The sequence below is a fragment of the Suncus etruscus genome, chromosome 18 (assembly GCF_024139225.1).
Source record: "Suncus etruscus isolate mSunEtr1 chromosome 18, mSunEtr1.pri.cur, whole genome shotgun sequence".
NCBI lineage: Eukaryota > Metazoa > Chordata > Mammalia > Eulipotyphla > Soricidae > Suncus > Suncus etruscus.
This window is the reverse complement of record NC_064865.1, coordinates 63,115,894-63,131,969: the sequence shown is the minus strand read 5'-3', so window position 1 is coordinate 63,131,969 and position 16,076 is coordinate 63,115,894. Positions and strand designations below refer to the sequence as shown.

At 53.5% G+C, this 16,076-nt stretch overlaps 1 protein-coding gene and 1 non-coding gene across 2 annotated transcripts in view; both read right to left on the bottom strand.

Moving 5' to 3' along the window:
- SLC35B3 (solute carrier family 35 member B3) overlaps window positions 1–16,076 on the bottom strand; it is a 301,880-nt gene that overhangs the window by 152,263 nt on the left and 133,541 nt on the right. The gene's annotated exons all lie outside the window — the stretch shown is intronic.
- Window positions 10,859–10,965, bottom strand: LOC125996660 (U6 spliceosomal RNA). Its single transcript, XR_007491342.1, has one exon. It is a non-coding gene; the product is annotated as a U6 spliceosomal RNA (small nuclear RNA).

Here is a 16,076-nt window from a genome sequence, read left to right as displayed (position 1 = left end):
ATGTCCTTGCTTGGGCTGGGGTTATCCGTGGGCTCCTTAGGGACAAGCGGCTGTCAGTGCCAGGGGCTCTGGAGGGGTCAAGTCCTCCTGCCTGGTGGGCGGTACTGCTGTGAGGGACAGAACCCAGGAGAGCTCAGATACCAGCAGGTTCTGCATCCAGCTTGTGTCCGGTCTGTCTGCAGAGGGCAGTGCAGGGCCTGGACAGTCTTGTGTGAGTCTAGCACTCTCCTATTAGAGGCGCAGGAGTATGGGTCCCCACCCAGGGGCTGAGCAACAGGTGGCACACCCCTGAGGCAAAGTGCGGGCAGGACTAGGACCCACTTGTTCAGCTGCGTCCACCCACACATCCATAGCCTCTGCCCTCGGCCCCCTCAACCCCTGCACGCCCGTCACACACCGCACCCCCAGCCCCAGACACTGGCCACTGGGTGTTCCCACATCTTCGTCATCTCATGGCCGGGCCCAGCCCGGCTGCTGGAGGTTAAGTCAACGCCCTGGGGCCTCCCCGGCCAGCCAGGCCCACGCTCGGGTCTGGGGCACAGACTGGGAGGCCGCTGCCCTGTCCGGTGCCTGAGTAACGTCGCGTCTGCAGTCTGCTGGCCGTGGGCTCACACGGGCTCTGCCCCGACCATGGCCCCTTCAGTGTCACAGTCAGCCACACCCCACTTCTTTCAGTCCCCACAACAAGCTTCCCCGACAGGCCAGGAGTCAGTGTCCTGCCCCACCCTCCCCTGATTCAGGAACCCGGTCATTCAAAGCTGCTGAGGTCTGGGGCACAGCAGAGTCCTCAGTGGGGTCTGGCCCCACAGGGCAGGGCAGCTGTGGAGGGCCAGGGTCCTGGTTCTGGGAGCGATGCCACCGGGAGAGACTCTGGATGCCCAAGGCTGGGGTCTGTGGGTGAGGTCCCCTCAAGGGCAGAGAGGCAGGGCTCGCCTCACAAAAACAAGTGACACATTTCAGCCGGGAGACCCGGCCAGGAAACCGTGGGCAGGAGCCAGAGCCGGGCACGCGCCTGTCTAGGGCGCCCAGAAATCGAGGAAATGAGCCGCCCCAGGGTAGTCTCGCCAGCCGGCGTGGAGGCTGCCGGGGTCAGCGTGGGGTTGCGCAGGGGCCATGACAAGGAATCAGGACCCAACTTGCTGGTGGGGCTTTAGCACAAGACACCCCTGGAACCACTTTCTCCTGTTTCTCGGGGTCTCATTCGTGGCTCTGCTCATCACCCACTTTAGGGGAACAGCCTGTCGAAGCAGTTGTGGGGTGCGAGGCCTGAGCAAGCCAGGGGATTCTCCCAGTGGCAGTTTTGCAGCGTCAGGTCACAGACAAGAAGGGGGTAAGGCACTTGTGCTGCACGTGGCTGACCCCAATTCCACCCACGGCGCTGAAGGGTTTCCTGAGCACTGCCAAGAGTGAGTTCCTGAGCACTGCTACGAATGGGCAGTGAGAGCCTATAGCCTGGGAATAAGCCAACAGGGAGAGACCCCATCTCACAGCCGGGAAGGCATCCCCTGAGTGTTTCTGGAGAGAGTCCCCTAAGCACTGCCGGGCACAACCCCATATCTCCCCACAAACCAAACAGAAACTTGAGGCTCCTCAATCTCAGAAAATGGGGCGCAGCAGGGAGAGAGATGGAGCCATTCCAGGGTGAACCCTGAAATCTCAGCCAGGTGGGGGGTTCTGCTGGGTCCTATCCAGTGTCCTTCCTGCAGGTCCACCTCCTGCCAGGACAGTCATCTGGGGGGGGGTCAACCCCCACATTCTCCTCAAGCACGAGCGCATGGCAGAATGTCAGTTCTAGGACTGAAGGGATAAGAACGGGGAGGGCCTGGCCTTGCTCATGGCAGACCCTGGTTCATCCCATGTGGGCCCCTGATCCCCGCAAAGAGTCAGCCCTGAACACAGAGCCGGGAGTCAGCTTTGATCACGGCCGGGTGTGACTCCCCCACAAACAAAGCAAAACGAAAACAGAATGACGGTTCTTAGGACCTGGGTTACCCAGGGGCCCCCTCAGTTCCACTCTGTGGGGACTCAGTAGCATCTGGCACTGGGACCCTTGTCCTAGGCGGGTGCCCAAGCACAACCCACACTGCCTCATTCTACGTTACCACCGAGGTGCCCTAAATATCCCAGCAAATATTGACCGAAGGCTGGAAGGTGCCAGAGGCCACCACGGCGCGTGGGTGTGTGGAGGCGGAAAGCCAGCCCTGTGGTCAGCGGAGCCGGGGGAGAACAGGAACGGTCCTTCTACCGGTCACCATGAGGCTGCGGCTTCTCCCACTCCTGCCTTGACTGGTCTCCTACAGCCTGTTCGAGAGGCACCCCTGTGGGATGGTTGAAGTCACCGAGTGCCACGGGTGCTGAGACATGGGGATGGGCACAGTGTCTACCCACCCATCAGCGTCTACACCAGCCCCACAGGCCTCGGAGACTTGGACATTCTAGAGGCTTCCACTCTCCCCCCCCCAATTAGAATTCGAGACTCAGGGCCCCCCAGGCAGCATCTATCTGTGTGGGGTCTGGGGATCTCCTGTAGCATGAAAAAGTCTACACACCCCAATTTCATAGATCAGCCTCGGGTATGGAGAGGCGGCCCTGGACTTGCCCTGACATCCCATTCTGTACATATCAGTAGAGGCCCAAACCTGTGTGCTGAAACATACACCAATGAGCTGGGCACTTTGGATTTGCTGCGTTTGGCGACCCCACGACTAATGCACCTTCAGGGAGATACCGGGAGGTGGAAAATGCCATTTCCCAGTGATAGAACCAGCGGGAATGTGTGTTTTCAGTTCCGGGAACTGGCATGAAGGGAAATGTGGGTTCGGAGGGGGAAATTCTAAGCTGCTGAACCTCCTGCTGTTAGAATATTCTTACTTGGGGTCAGAGTGACAGCACAGCTGTAGGGCATTTGCCTTGCATGCTGCCCCATGATAGACCCAGGTTCAATTTCCGGCATCTCATATGGTCCCCCAAGCCTGCCAAGAGCGATTTCTGAGTGCAGAGCCAGGAGTAACTCCTGAGCACTTCTGGGTGTGACCCAACAACAACAACAAAACCAAACCAAAACAACAACAACAAAAAGAATGTTCTTACCTATTTTAGTGTGCTTTTATGGGTCTATGCCCATTTTCAGAAGGAAATGTCCGAATCTTAGGGTATCTCCCATTCCTCCAGATACAAGGTTGGGGAGCTGTGACATACTGGTTTCACTGACAGAGAAAAAGCATAGAAATGATTCTGGCAGAAATAACAATGACCCTAACACACAGCTGAACAGGGTCGACCCCTTGGCCCTTGGCGCAGAAATGACCCCTAGAGTACATGAGAAAGGACTCTGTGACCACAGTCCCTGGCATGTCTGGGGCTGGCTGGAGTGGAATTTTCTAATTTTTGTTTGTTCGTTTGTTTGGGGACACAGCCAAGGACACTCAGTCATCAATTTCCTGCAAATATCCAATAGACATGCAGAAACAGAGGCCAAAAAAATGTGTTCAATGCCCCCCCACTAACTTGTTGGGGAGCTCCCCCAGGGGACAGAATGATCTATCTGTGGCATCTACTCAATTCTATTATTATTTTGGGGTCATTTCTCTTTTATAATATTTGTTATAATTTTGCATAATAATTTTGTGTATTTTGTATATTACATGTGTATATGATACGTATATGTGTGTTATATATTTTATTATTTTGTATAATATTTTGCTATTATTATTTGGGGTCACACCCAATATATATTATTTGGTTTTCAGGAATTACTGTGGGTAGGCTTGGAGGACTGTATTGATGTGAGCGAACAAACCTGGATCAGTCTAGAGCAAGGCCCTTTCCACTGTGCTCTGGCTCTGCCCTTCTTTTCTTGAATTTCCTTTGTACTATGTATTTGGATGATGCTTCTTGGGCTCAAACCAGCACCTTTAGAATTTATACCTCTCCCTTTCTTTTCCAATAAGTGGACGTGGGATGTGGTTTGTCCAGGACAAAAAGCCTCTCGCCTTCCACAGACCCTTGTTTTTATGCCCTAGAATCAGGTACCACCCAATGGTGGAAGCAGAATCAGGTACCACCCTAGGTGGGGGCAGAATGCCAGGTCACACCCTAGGGTAGAGCACAATCACCGATCAGGGTAGGGTCAATAACATAAAAATCCCATTAAAATGTCTACATACACACACTAAGGAGCATTGAGGAGTACTGAGAAGTATTGAAGCGTTCACAGGAGCATGGAGGAGTATTGAGGAGCATGGAAGAGCACTGAGGAGCATTTATGAGTACTAAGGAGCACTGAGGAATATCGAAGAGTACTGAGTAGCACACAGCAGTATTGAGGAGCACCGAGGAGTATCAAGGAGTACTGAGGAGCATTGAGGAGTACTAAGGAGAATTGAGTATTGAGGAGAACAGGAGCACTGAGGAGTATTGAGGAGCATTGAGGAGTATCAAGGAGTACTAGGAGCATTGAGTGGTATTGAGGAGCATGAAAGAATACTGAGGAGCATTGAGGAGTATTAAGGAGCATTGAGGGGCACTGAGGAGTATTGAGTACACAGAAGCATGGAGGAGTATTCAGGAGCATGGAAGAGCACCGAGGAGCATTGAGGAGTACACAAGAGCATTAACGAGTACTGAAAAGCATTGAGGTGCACTGAGGAGTATCAAGGAGTACTGAGGAGCATTGAAGAGTACTAAGGAGAATTGAGTATTGAGGAGAACAGGAGCACTGAGGAGTATTGAAGAGTACTGAGGAGCACACAGGAGTATTGAGGAGCACTGAGGAGTATCAAGGAGTACTAGGAGCGTTGAGTGGTATTGAGGAGCATGAAAGAGTACTGAGGAGCGTTGAGGAGTGTTAAGGAGCATTAAGGGGCGCCGAGGAGTATTGAAGAGTACACAGAAGCATGGAGGAGTATTCAGGAGCATGGAAGAGCACCGAGGAGCATTGAGGAGTACACAAGAGCATTGACGAGTACTGAAAAGCATTGAGGAGCACTGAGGAGGTTTGAGGAGTGTGGAGAAGCATTGAAGAGCGTTGAGGAATATGCAGCTTTGAGATCCAGAAACTCTGTCATCTGTAGAACTGGGCTGATAATGTTGACACGAAGCAGCCCACATGTGGACTGTGGGTGTGGCTGCTGGGGCGTTAGGAAGTGCGGAAAGTGTGGGAGGCTGCCCACACCCACTCCAATAAGACTGACCCAGAGTTTTCAGCCCTCAAAGTATTATACCTTGAATTTCTGTCAGTTTGGCGTCTCTGCGGAGAGGAGTCATGAAGCACTGAACTCAGGTCTCCGGCCTGGTGACAGCTGTGAGGTGTGGGTGCGTCTGCCAGGGCTTCAGCAGGGCAGGGACTTGGCCCACCCCTCTCCCAAGGGCTCCCGAAGACTTTTCCAAGGGAGACCCGGTGTCTCCGTAAAGTTTCGTGGCTTGGTTGTGTCTCTTCCCAGACGAGCCGTGGATCCGTGGCGCTGGGCCTGAGTTTCCATGAAGGAGGCTGAGTTGGTTCACAAGTGTTTTCTTTAGAACAAATTAGGATCCCCAGCACGGTGAGGAAAAACCCGGGGTGACTGGATCCCCAGTAATGTGCCCTCGGGCCCGTCTGGGTTTCTGGGGATCCCACGCCCCCGGAGATAGACTGTGCTTAGGTATTTGTTTTTCCCTCTCTGGATGGGAGTGGGAGTGGATGGAGCGCTCCAAGTGTCATGTATGCTCGGAAAAAGTGAGGCTGTGGGAGAGGCCGGCGGGGGGTGGGTGTGGGTGTTGGCTAATCCAAGTCAGATGTGCGGACAGAGGGACAGGCGGGCAGGGGTGTGTGGCAGGCTAAGTAGTCAGAGACTAGACTCAATGCTGAGAGGCAGCTGAAGGGGGGGGACACTGGCTGGGGTGGACGCCTGCCCCCCACAGGGACTGTCCCCGCCCGGAATGAACCGCTGGTGGCCGCCACCTTTGCAGCAGGCTGTGTTATTTTTGGTTCAGGCTGCAGGGATCGCAGCTGTGACTCAACAGAGTTGCCAGAGCCAGAGTGAACAGGGCGGGCACTGCACCCCCTCGCCCCTGCCCCCCATGGGGCTCTGATGGGGCGACGCCCTCACCTTTCCCAGCTGACCGCATGAGCTCAGTTGTGACTGGGCAGGGCAAAGGGTAGGAGAACCCAGCCGAGGGATGAGCTGCCCTTCTTCCCTGATTTGGTGGCTTTCCACAAGGTCAGGCTTCTGGGAGGCTAAAAAGATCAGTGTGGAGGTGCCTCTCTCTGATACTCCCAGAATAAGGACCAGGGTTTTGGGGAGCCATAAGCCCCTCCTCATGCAGGACTTTGTTGGTCCAGCCTCGCCATTCGTCACATCAATCTAGCCTCAGTAACTGGAGCTGGGTGCTGTGGGAACCAGAGGTCCTGGGGGAGCTGTCACTGCATCTCCATATCCCAGCTCACTTGGAGCCTCGGAGCACAGCTCAAGAATTTCCTGCTTGCAGTGGTGAAGGGGGTGTGTGTGTGTTATTTTTTATAACTGAAACCCAAACTACTAACTACAAACATGTTTGTAATCATGGTGCTTAAATAAAGATATTATTAAAAAATAAAAAAGAGGGGCCGGAGAGATAGCACAGCGGTAAGGCATTTGCTTTGCACACTGCTGACCCAAGATGGACTTGGGTTGATTCCTGGCATCCCATATGGTCTCCCAAGCCTGCTAGGAGTGATTTCTGAGTGCTCCTGAATGCTGCCAGGTGTGACCACAAAACCAACAATCAATAAATAAATACACTAATTAAAATAAAAAGTAAAATATTTCCTGTACTCCTCAGGGTCAGGCTTGCGAGTTAGATAGATGGTTTATCTAAAGCTCTGTCGACAAAACAACCCTTCAGAGATGTCCTCTGGGGACAAGGGGTGGCCATTACATCACTGAGAGGCAAAGAGAGAGAGTGAGAGAGAGAAAGAGAGAGAGAGAGAGAGGAGAGAGAGAGAGAGAAGAGCTAATGCAGGGGTGAAGGCACTTTTTTTGCATATAGCTAAGGCTAGTTCAACTCCCACGCCACATGGCTCCGGAGCACTATTGGGGCAGCTCCAAAGGCCCCAAGCCCTTCCAGGGAGTCCTCTCGGAGCTTGCACTGAGCCACCAGTCCAGCTGGGTGACAGTCCTGGGGACTGGGCTGGTCCCATGCAGAGGCTCAAACAAGTATAAAGGAGGAAACATCTGGAACACCAGTAAGCCCCGGTTTGGGGACTGTCAGGTGACGATCAGTCTGGTACAGGCACATGGGGAAATGCAGGCGCATAAGGCTGCATCACGGGCCATGTGAGGCCATGCTTGGCCACCGCAGAGGGCTGGGTGCTCCCATGCTATGGGCACTGGGTTCCCTCGTGGGGCCATTCCCGTTGCCACTGACCCATTTGAACACCATCATGTTATTGGAGCAAAATGGAAGGCAGCTGGACTGTCTCCCCTGAAGAGACTCACTTCTATGAGAAAACTGTCTGGTGAAGGGGCAGGTGCAAGGCCGGATTACCGGAAATCTTCCCTCTGAGGGTGACGGAGAAAGTAGGCTGTTTCGAGGGACACTCCACACCCCACAGCATTCCCCTTCTGAGTGGGCCCTGTGTTTCCAAAAGCAGACGGTCAGGGGAAGAAACACGATTTGTAATGCAGTTCAATGTTTTTCCTCGTACTCGCACTTGAAAGGAATTCTAGAGAAAGTAAAGGGAAGGAGTTTTTCGAGAAAAAAATAAAGGAAAGTTTTTCTAGAGAGTAAAGAGGTGTTTTTATTTTTTATTTTTATATTTTGGAAGCCACACCCAGTGGCGCTCAAGGGTTAGCCTGGTTCTCCACTCAGAAATTGCTCCTGGCAGGCTCGGGGACCATATGGATGCCGGGGATTTAATCCAGGTCCGACGTATGTCAGCCGCACGTAAGGCAAATGCCATGCTGTTGTGCTATTGCTTTAGCCCTCAGAAGGTGGTTTTTAATGCTTTTTGAAAACTGGGTTCTGAGGGATTCCAAAAGCTGCTCACCTATTCCCTGCGGTGTCATTTGGGGAATAATTGTGAGACTCAGTGTTACCATCATGACCCGCAACATGTGCTCTGAATCCTCTTTGAGATCAGAGATTTTGTTTTGGGGCCACACTCGGGGATTCTCAGGTGTTACTCCTGCTCTGTGCTCAGGAATCACTCCTGGCAGGTTCAGGGGGCCACATGGGGTACAGGGGCTGGAACCAGGATCTGCCACCTGCAAGACAAGAGTCCTCCTCACTGTGCTCTATCTAGGATCCCGGCCTCTCCTGAACTCTGAACCACCTCCATATGGCCCGAGCATAGATGTCCAGAAGAGTCGAGAGGAGCAGGACAGAGAGGTGCTAAATAAATAGTCAGAACATTGTCATAAGGTCACAAAACATTGTTTTCTTCTTGTTTCTTTTTTTGGGGGGGGCAGGGGGCATACCCGGCAGAGCTCAAGGTTTACTCCTGGCTCTGTGCTCAGAAATACCCCTGGCAGGTTGGGGGACCATATGAGATGTCAGGGATAGAACACAGTTCTGTCCCAGGTCAGCCGCATGCAAGGCAAATGCCCTATCGCTGTGCTATCTCTCCGGCCCCAACACTTTTTCTTCTTGATGTCCAAGTCACTCAATAAAAAAGTAGCATTTGGGGACCGGTGGGATGCTGTGAGGATCTTGGGATTCATCCCCAATACTTAAAAGATAAATGGAGGAAAGAAGAAAAATGAAGGGAAAGTGGAAAAGGAGGGGGAAAGTAACAGGAGAAAAGTAATAAATGAAGTGTCAGTAAGAAAGGGAGATTTATACATAATGGAAATGTAGTTAATGAAAAAAATAAAAAGAAACAGTAATGGGGGCTGTAGAGACAGCACAGCAGAAAGGGCTTTTGCCTTGCATGACGCCAATCCAGGATGGACCCTGGTTCGATTCCCAACATCCCATATGCCAGGAGCAATACTTTTGTTTGTGTTTTGGGGTCATACCCGGCTGTGCTCAGGGGTTATTTCTGGCTCTGCACTCGGAAATTGCTCGTGGCAAGCTCTGGGGACCATACCATACGGGATGCCGGGATTTGAACCACCTTCTGTCCTGAATCGGCCTCGTGCAAGGCAAGCACCTTACCTACCGCTGTGCTATCTCTCTGGCCTCACCAGGAGTGATTTCTGAGTGAAGAGAAAGTGGTAATCTCTGAGCACAGCAGGCTGTGGCCCCCCAAAAAAAAACCCAAAATAAATAAAAAAGAAATACTAATGGATGAAGGAACAGTAAGGAATTAAGGAAAAGTAGCAAATGAAGGGAAAGTGATGGAATGAAGGGAAAGTGGCTTTTTTCCATCCCTGCAGCTCGGATTGGATCCTCCTCAAAGTGCCCCCACCCCCGTGCCCCCCACCAATATCCCCCCCACCTGGGAGTGGAAACAGGTGGAGGCCACTGCTGTCCTTGCAAGCCAGGCAGGGAGCGGAGGCCAGTGGCAGGATGGCCAGAACAGAGCCCCATTCAGCTGGGCGGCCGCGGTCGCTGATGCTGGAATAACACACTTGGCTGGGCACGCTGGCCTCGGCCCTTCTATTTCTGCATGAAAGTCTCCTTTTTGGGAGTGTGATGGGTACACACTGGGGAGGGCGAGGTCACGGCTAAAATTAGGCCCTGCCGCCCCGATCACCACTGTTGTCTTCCTGCCAAGACCTGTGAGGCAGAGGGAGGGTCAGCCTGCTGTCCTCAGAGCGTCAGGGTGAGCGAAGGTACACAGGGCTCTGTGGTTTCTGTCTAGGTGCAGAGAGAGTTGAGGTGGGGGTGACTCACCTGCCACCTTCCTGTCTCCTCCCACCACCCCAGGGACACAGCCACAAGAGTGCTGTTTTCATCCCACTGGAAACAGGCACTCTGGGTCTCCGGGTGGCATTTGGGCACAATGCAAACCTGGGTGTGATGTGCAGAAAGTGCCATCATGGTCCTACATGGCATATGGCGCTGATCAGATCAGATGTGCCAGCCCGGCAGGGGGATGTGGCCTTCTAGTGGGTTTGTGCGTCTGAGTCTGACAAGGACATGTCACCCCCTCAGGGTTGTGCCTCATCAGCAACACCTCACTGGACACTGTCTCTGCTTTCTGTCTGCTCCTCACACACTGTGTGTGCCCCAGGGCCTGAGCGTTGCTGCTGTGCTGCATCCACATGTCTGGTCTCCTCATGTCTCTTCTTCCTGTCCCCTCCTAGGATCTGTGAAGGTGCCTCTCACTGTTTGAGGACCAGGGCTTAGAACCCACTTGTGTCCAAAGCGATGGAAGTCAGTGGGTGAGAGAATGAATGAACGTGTGAGTGAGAGAGAAATCTGTGAATGAATGAGAGAATAAATGAGTCGATGAGTGAGTGACTGAGAGATTAATGATGGATGAGTGAGTGAATTTGGTGCGTGAACGAGTGAAAAGTGGATGGATGAAGGAGGAGTGAGGGTACAATGCTGAATTAATGAGTGAATAAATGAGTTAGTGAATGAGTAAATGAATTAGTGAATGGGGAATGAATGGGTGAATGAGAGTGAGTGAGGAGTGAAAGCACAATGATGAGCACTGAAAGTTGCTCTCTCAAATGCCCACCCTCTCTCTGACTTTCCCTCACCCCCTCAAACTCTCCAGCACCCCTCAGCCTCTCTCTCTGCCCCTCAGATTTCTTCCTCTAATGGATCTTCTCTTTCCTTCACCCTTCATTGCTGATTTTCAGGTGGGTTCCCAGCACCCCACCCCACAGCTCAGCCACTTGAGGAGGCATCTGGACCAGTGGACAGGATGTCCTAGCTGACCCCTGCCGGGCTACTGGACAGGCGTGGGGAGCACAGAGGGGATGTTCCACCTTTCTTTTTTTTTTTTTTAAATATGGAATGCTTCACGAATTTGCGTGTCATCCTTGCTCAGGGGCCATGCTAATCTTCTCTGTATCGTTCCAATTTTAGTATATGTGCTGCCAAAGTGAGCACGATGTTCCACCTTTCGACCACAAGGACCACGATCCTAGGACACACTGTCATACTGAGCATCTCTCTGCTGGGGTCTTATTGTGTCACTCTCCATAGACCTTCCTAGGAACCAATTGGCCGGTGTCACCCAGGGGCTAGCTTGAGGTTGGGGGACAGGATGGAGCTGCCTGGAACTTGAGGCTAGTCACCAAGTTCCCTGTGAGGAAACCCTCTGGGGTGGGTTCCCGGCCCAGGCCAGCAGGTGTCCTCACCGGTTGGAAAATGTGATGTCTGGAGCGCAGGCGGTTGGTGGGGCTCTGTGGAAGGACTTGTGAGGTGCAGGGGCGAGGGACCAGCCCTCAGGTGTTCCCGGGGAAGCCTGTTTGCACTGCGGCCACGTTTCCATCTCTCTGCAAACATTGACTTTAGCGTCTTTTCTTTCCACTCGTCTCCAAGTGGATATTTTAGAGTTTGAGCGAATGACTGACTGTTCAGAGATTCATTTTAAGGAACCCTTGAGTCCTGACATCCGTCTCCAAGATAAAAAGCCAGTGTGGCCAGAGGTGTTTCCCGGGACCCTGGCCGTGGATGGCCGTGGGCAGGGTTTTAACCCCTTCAGGTAGGGCGAACTGTGAATGTGTCTCCAGGAAAGTCCTAAGAGGAGGGTCACGGAGCATTTTCACCATAAAATCAACGGCTGCTTTGCTGTTTATGATTCCTGATCATGGACAGTGCTGTGGAAGGAGTGTGTGTGTGTGTGTGTGTGTGTGTGTGTGTGTGTGTGTGTGTAGGGGAACAAGGGAACCATCAGCGAGGTTTAAACTAGAACCTTGTATGGGTGTGATTCTTCAAGATTGAGGTGCTGGCCTTGCACGTGTCTAGCCCGGGTTCAATCCTTTTTGGCACCAGGGGCCCCTGAGTCCAGAGCCAGGAGTGAGCCCTGAGACGAGAGCCAAGAGTGAGCCCCTAGCACAGATCCAGGAGAGTAATTTCAGAGCACTGAACCAGGAGTGAGCCCTGAGCACCTCAAAGAAAACCAAAGGAAAAAAATCATATCAGGGGCCAGAGAGATAGCCCAGCAGTAGGGTATTTGCCTTGCATGCAGCTGATTCAGAATAGAGGGTGGTTAGATCTCTGGCATCTCATATGGCCCCCCGAGCCTGCCAGGAGTGATTTCTGAGCACAGAGCCAGGAGTAACCCTTGAGTGCTGCCAGGTGTGATCCAACCCCCCCCCCCAAATCATATCAAATAAAAGTAAACTGGAGAGCTTGGGCAGGGTGCTGGCAGACCACAGCTGGAATGGATGGACTCTAGTGGGAGCTGCCCTTTGTGCCCACTTGGGCCAGGCACTTTCAAGCCTCCAAAGCTCAGCTGGACTCTGGTGTCCCAAGGCCATGATGCTCCCATGATGCACTGGGCAGGCACTTAGAAGTGCCCAAAGGTGCAGACCAGATTCGTGGGCCAGCAGGAGGATAGCCTGTCCTACAGCTAGCAGCATCTTGGCTGGAGATCAACCTGTCCCCCCACGGTGACTGTGCTCTGGGCCACCTGCACCAGTGAGGGGCTGCTTGTCCCTTTTCTGTCATGTCCTGTCCTAGAAGACGGGGTGTGTGGTGGGAGGATGAAGTGGGGGTGACCGGGGACTACCTACTCGGAATTCTACTGTCTCAGAACAACAATACAGGTTTGGAAGTGATATGTCTCAGTCCCTGAAGGACACCAGGCCTCTCGGAGGTTTGTGGTAGAGTGAGTGGGTGACATAGAGTTTGGGGTCTCCAGTGGGTGTGTGCTGGTAGTGTCCTAAACCAACACCCCTTCTTCCAGCTTTGAGGAAAGTAGGTGCTCCAAGTACCTCTTTTCTAGCCAGGCTGAAGCTGGGCCCTTCTCGATGCTCCCCAGTGATCACCATTCACTGGATGCCACAATATTTATTTATATATTTTGGGGGTCTTACATGATACTCAAAAGGCCTGGGGCCCCTCCTGGCATTGCTGACCAAACCAGCCAGTGATTGTATCAGTGTGAGGGTTGGAGGCTGCAGCTGACTCAGGCCCTGGTGCCAGAACCAGTGGAATCTGGAGACACGTGCCCTGACCCCGTCCCCTCTTCTGTCCCTGGGTATGCATATATACACAAGAATATAAGGAAAAGGATGTGTGAGTGCAGCATGTATGAAGTGATGTTGGTAGTGGCCTTTGGATTGGTCCTCATATTACCTTCTAATTAGATGTCTCTATTGGTTCCTTTGATTTTCCTGTTACAAAGATGTTTTCCCTATCGCCTCCTCATCTGGCCTTTCCCCCCCTCCCCTTGGGGGCGGGTTTTGTTTATCCCAATAAAAGCTACTCAGGTGTCCTGGCGGGGCTGCTGCCATCTTGGCTCATGGTTCCATGTATAGGAGTGATTGGCTTGTGGGGGAAAAGCTTGGAGTGTGTTTCTGGTCTGCTATTCCTTCCCAACCTGTGGGGATTATTTCCTGTGTCTGAGTTGTTGCCTGACCTGCATCTCTTGTCCTACCCGGATTGGGGATTTGGGGATCCCTCTCCCTCTCTGGGGATTGTGGAACATACAACCCACCATTCAACAAACTGCTATCCACAAGTCATTATGTACATGAAAGGAAGTACACATATGTGGGTATAGCATGCATGGCCCTATGCATGCTTGTCCACACGTGTGAGAGTATGTGAGCCATATGTGGGTACACATATTCATGTACGTGATTTCAACATGTGTGAACCTGTGCGTGTGTGCATGTGTTGTGGTATTCCAAGGGCCCTAGCGCCCCAGACCCAGGATTCTTCCCTTTCAGCTGGGACCCTGTATGTTGGGAGCTCGTGTCCGTTCACTTCAGGTCGTCAGGCAGAGCCACCAAGAGCCTGGCAGGAGGGATGGACCTTCCCCACCTCAGGGAACCTTTGAGCCAACCTGGGACACTACGATTTGGTTCTGCCCGACTCCCACCACCTGGTGCTCTGTGAGCTCGGGGTCCTGGTACCCAGGGGTCCCACAGTGAGATGCTGCTGTTCTTGGTTCCACAGTTGGGGAGTGATCCGCAGTCTAGTGGGCCAGGCAGAGAAGCTACTCTGGCAGTGCTGTGAGCTTTTCATGCTGCCTCCATCTCAGTTTGGGTCACTCCTGGATATGCACTCAGAAAATTGCTCCTGGCTCAGGGGGCCATATGGGATGCTAAGGATTGAACCCAACTCCGTCCTGGGTAGCTGTGTGCAAGGCAAATGCCCTATCACTGTGCTGTTGCTTTGGGCCCCCTGGTGCCTGAATTTTGGGACCACCAAGTATCCCTGATCTTCCTGCAGTAGTTCTGCTGTCTATCCTCCTGGCTCTTCTTGAACTTCTCAGCACTTTTACACGGAGCCTGAGTGGATGAACAGAAAGGTCGAGGAAGTCCTTTCTGGAAGGAGACGGACTTTCTATGGAAACTAATTCAAATCAAACTAACAAATCTGGCCTGAACCCAAAATGAGGAGATAGTTCAATAGTTCGAGCATATGGGTCAATTCTCTGCCCAAGTGAGGTATAAGGTATATGATGCTCCTTCAGCAACTGTATTGAAAGCCAGTGTCTGAGAGAAAGAGAGAGTGAGAGTGAGAGAGAGAGAGGAAGAGGGAGAGAACAAGAGAGAGAGAATGTTTGTTACAGAGGCAGTCAGTGGGGAAGGTGGAAGGGAAACGAGATATTATTGGTGGCGGAAATTGTGCCCTAAGTTGTATGACTGAAACTCAGTCTTGAACAACTTTATAACTATTTCACAGTGAGTCAAAGAATTTATTTATACTTAAAAATAGGGGGGCGCGGAATGATAGCACAGCAGGTAGGGTATCTGCTTTGCAAGTAACTGACCCAGGTCCAATCTCCAGCATCCCATAGGGTCCTCAGAGCCCACCAGGAGTGGACCCTGAGTGCAGAGCAGAGCCAGGAGTTAAGTCCTGAGCACATGTCGGATGTGGCCCGGAAAGAAAAAGAAAAACAAACAAGCAAAAGAATATAAAATCTCAGAGCTGGAGCTATAGTACAGCAGGGAGGGTAATAGCACACGGCAGACTCATCCCCAAAATGCCATCCCCAGAATCTTAACGTGGTCCCCCAAGCCTGCAGGATTCCTGAGTGATTTCTGACTGCAAGGCCAGGTAAGCCCTGAGCACTGGTGAGTGTGGCTCCAAACCCCCCCCCAAAAAAAAAACAATAAAAAAGAAAAGAACAACGGTTCCCCAATGTGCAAGACAAGGAATCTGGCCTCTAGATGTTAGGGCGATCGGAACCCACATCCTTGGGGATTACCCTTGGCAAAGACAATCGGGCCAAGAGGAAAGCCTCTCCGTTCTGGCTCAGAGCTCAGGAGAATGAATGCTACACGGCTCACTGGGCTTTCCAAAGTGAAAAGGCGTCACAGTGACACCGAGTCGCCCCTGGGCGGTCTGCGGGCTGGGTGCGCCCTGGGCCGGCCAGCAGCATCCTTGGACCAGGCGCGCAGCAGGGACGGGCTGGGGTGTGGCCATGCAAACGAAACGAGACGCGCGCCTTCCCATTGGTCGACGACAGCTCGGCGGGGCGTGGCCAGGCCCCGGGAGTGGTACCTAGCGAGACGGCCCGGGAGGGGAAGCGGCTATGCAAATCAGCGAGACGCGCGCGTTCCCATTGGTCGGCGGCCGGCTGGCGGGGGCGTGGCCCAACCAGGGAGCGGTACCTGCTGGGCAGGGCGGGGGCGTGGCTTACGCGCAGGAAACGAGACGCGCGCGTTCCCATTGGCTGGCGGCCTCCCGGCGGGGGGCGTGGCCAGGCCCGGGAGCGGTACCTGCGCGAGCGGCGCTCGGAGAGCCCCACGTTGGCGGCGCGGCCCGAGCTGCGCGCCCCGCGGTGCCCGCCCCGGTGCCCGCCCTGCGCGCAGCCCAGTGCCCGGGAGTGGAGCCGCGCTGCCCGCCGCGCCTGGAGGAGCCGAGGGAGCAGGAGCGGCAGGCGGCACCGAGAGCTGCGGCTGCAGCCCCGCGGGGCCCCGGACGCCCACCCCTGGGTGCAGCCGGGCAGGGCGCACGGGGCGATGCCAGCCACCCCCGGGCACCCCTGAGCCCCTCCGAGCCCGTCGCCCGGGGAGGGCCGCCGCCGCGCCCCGACG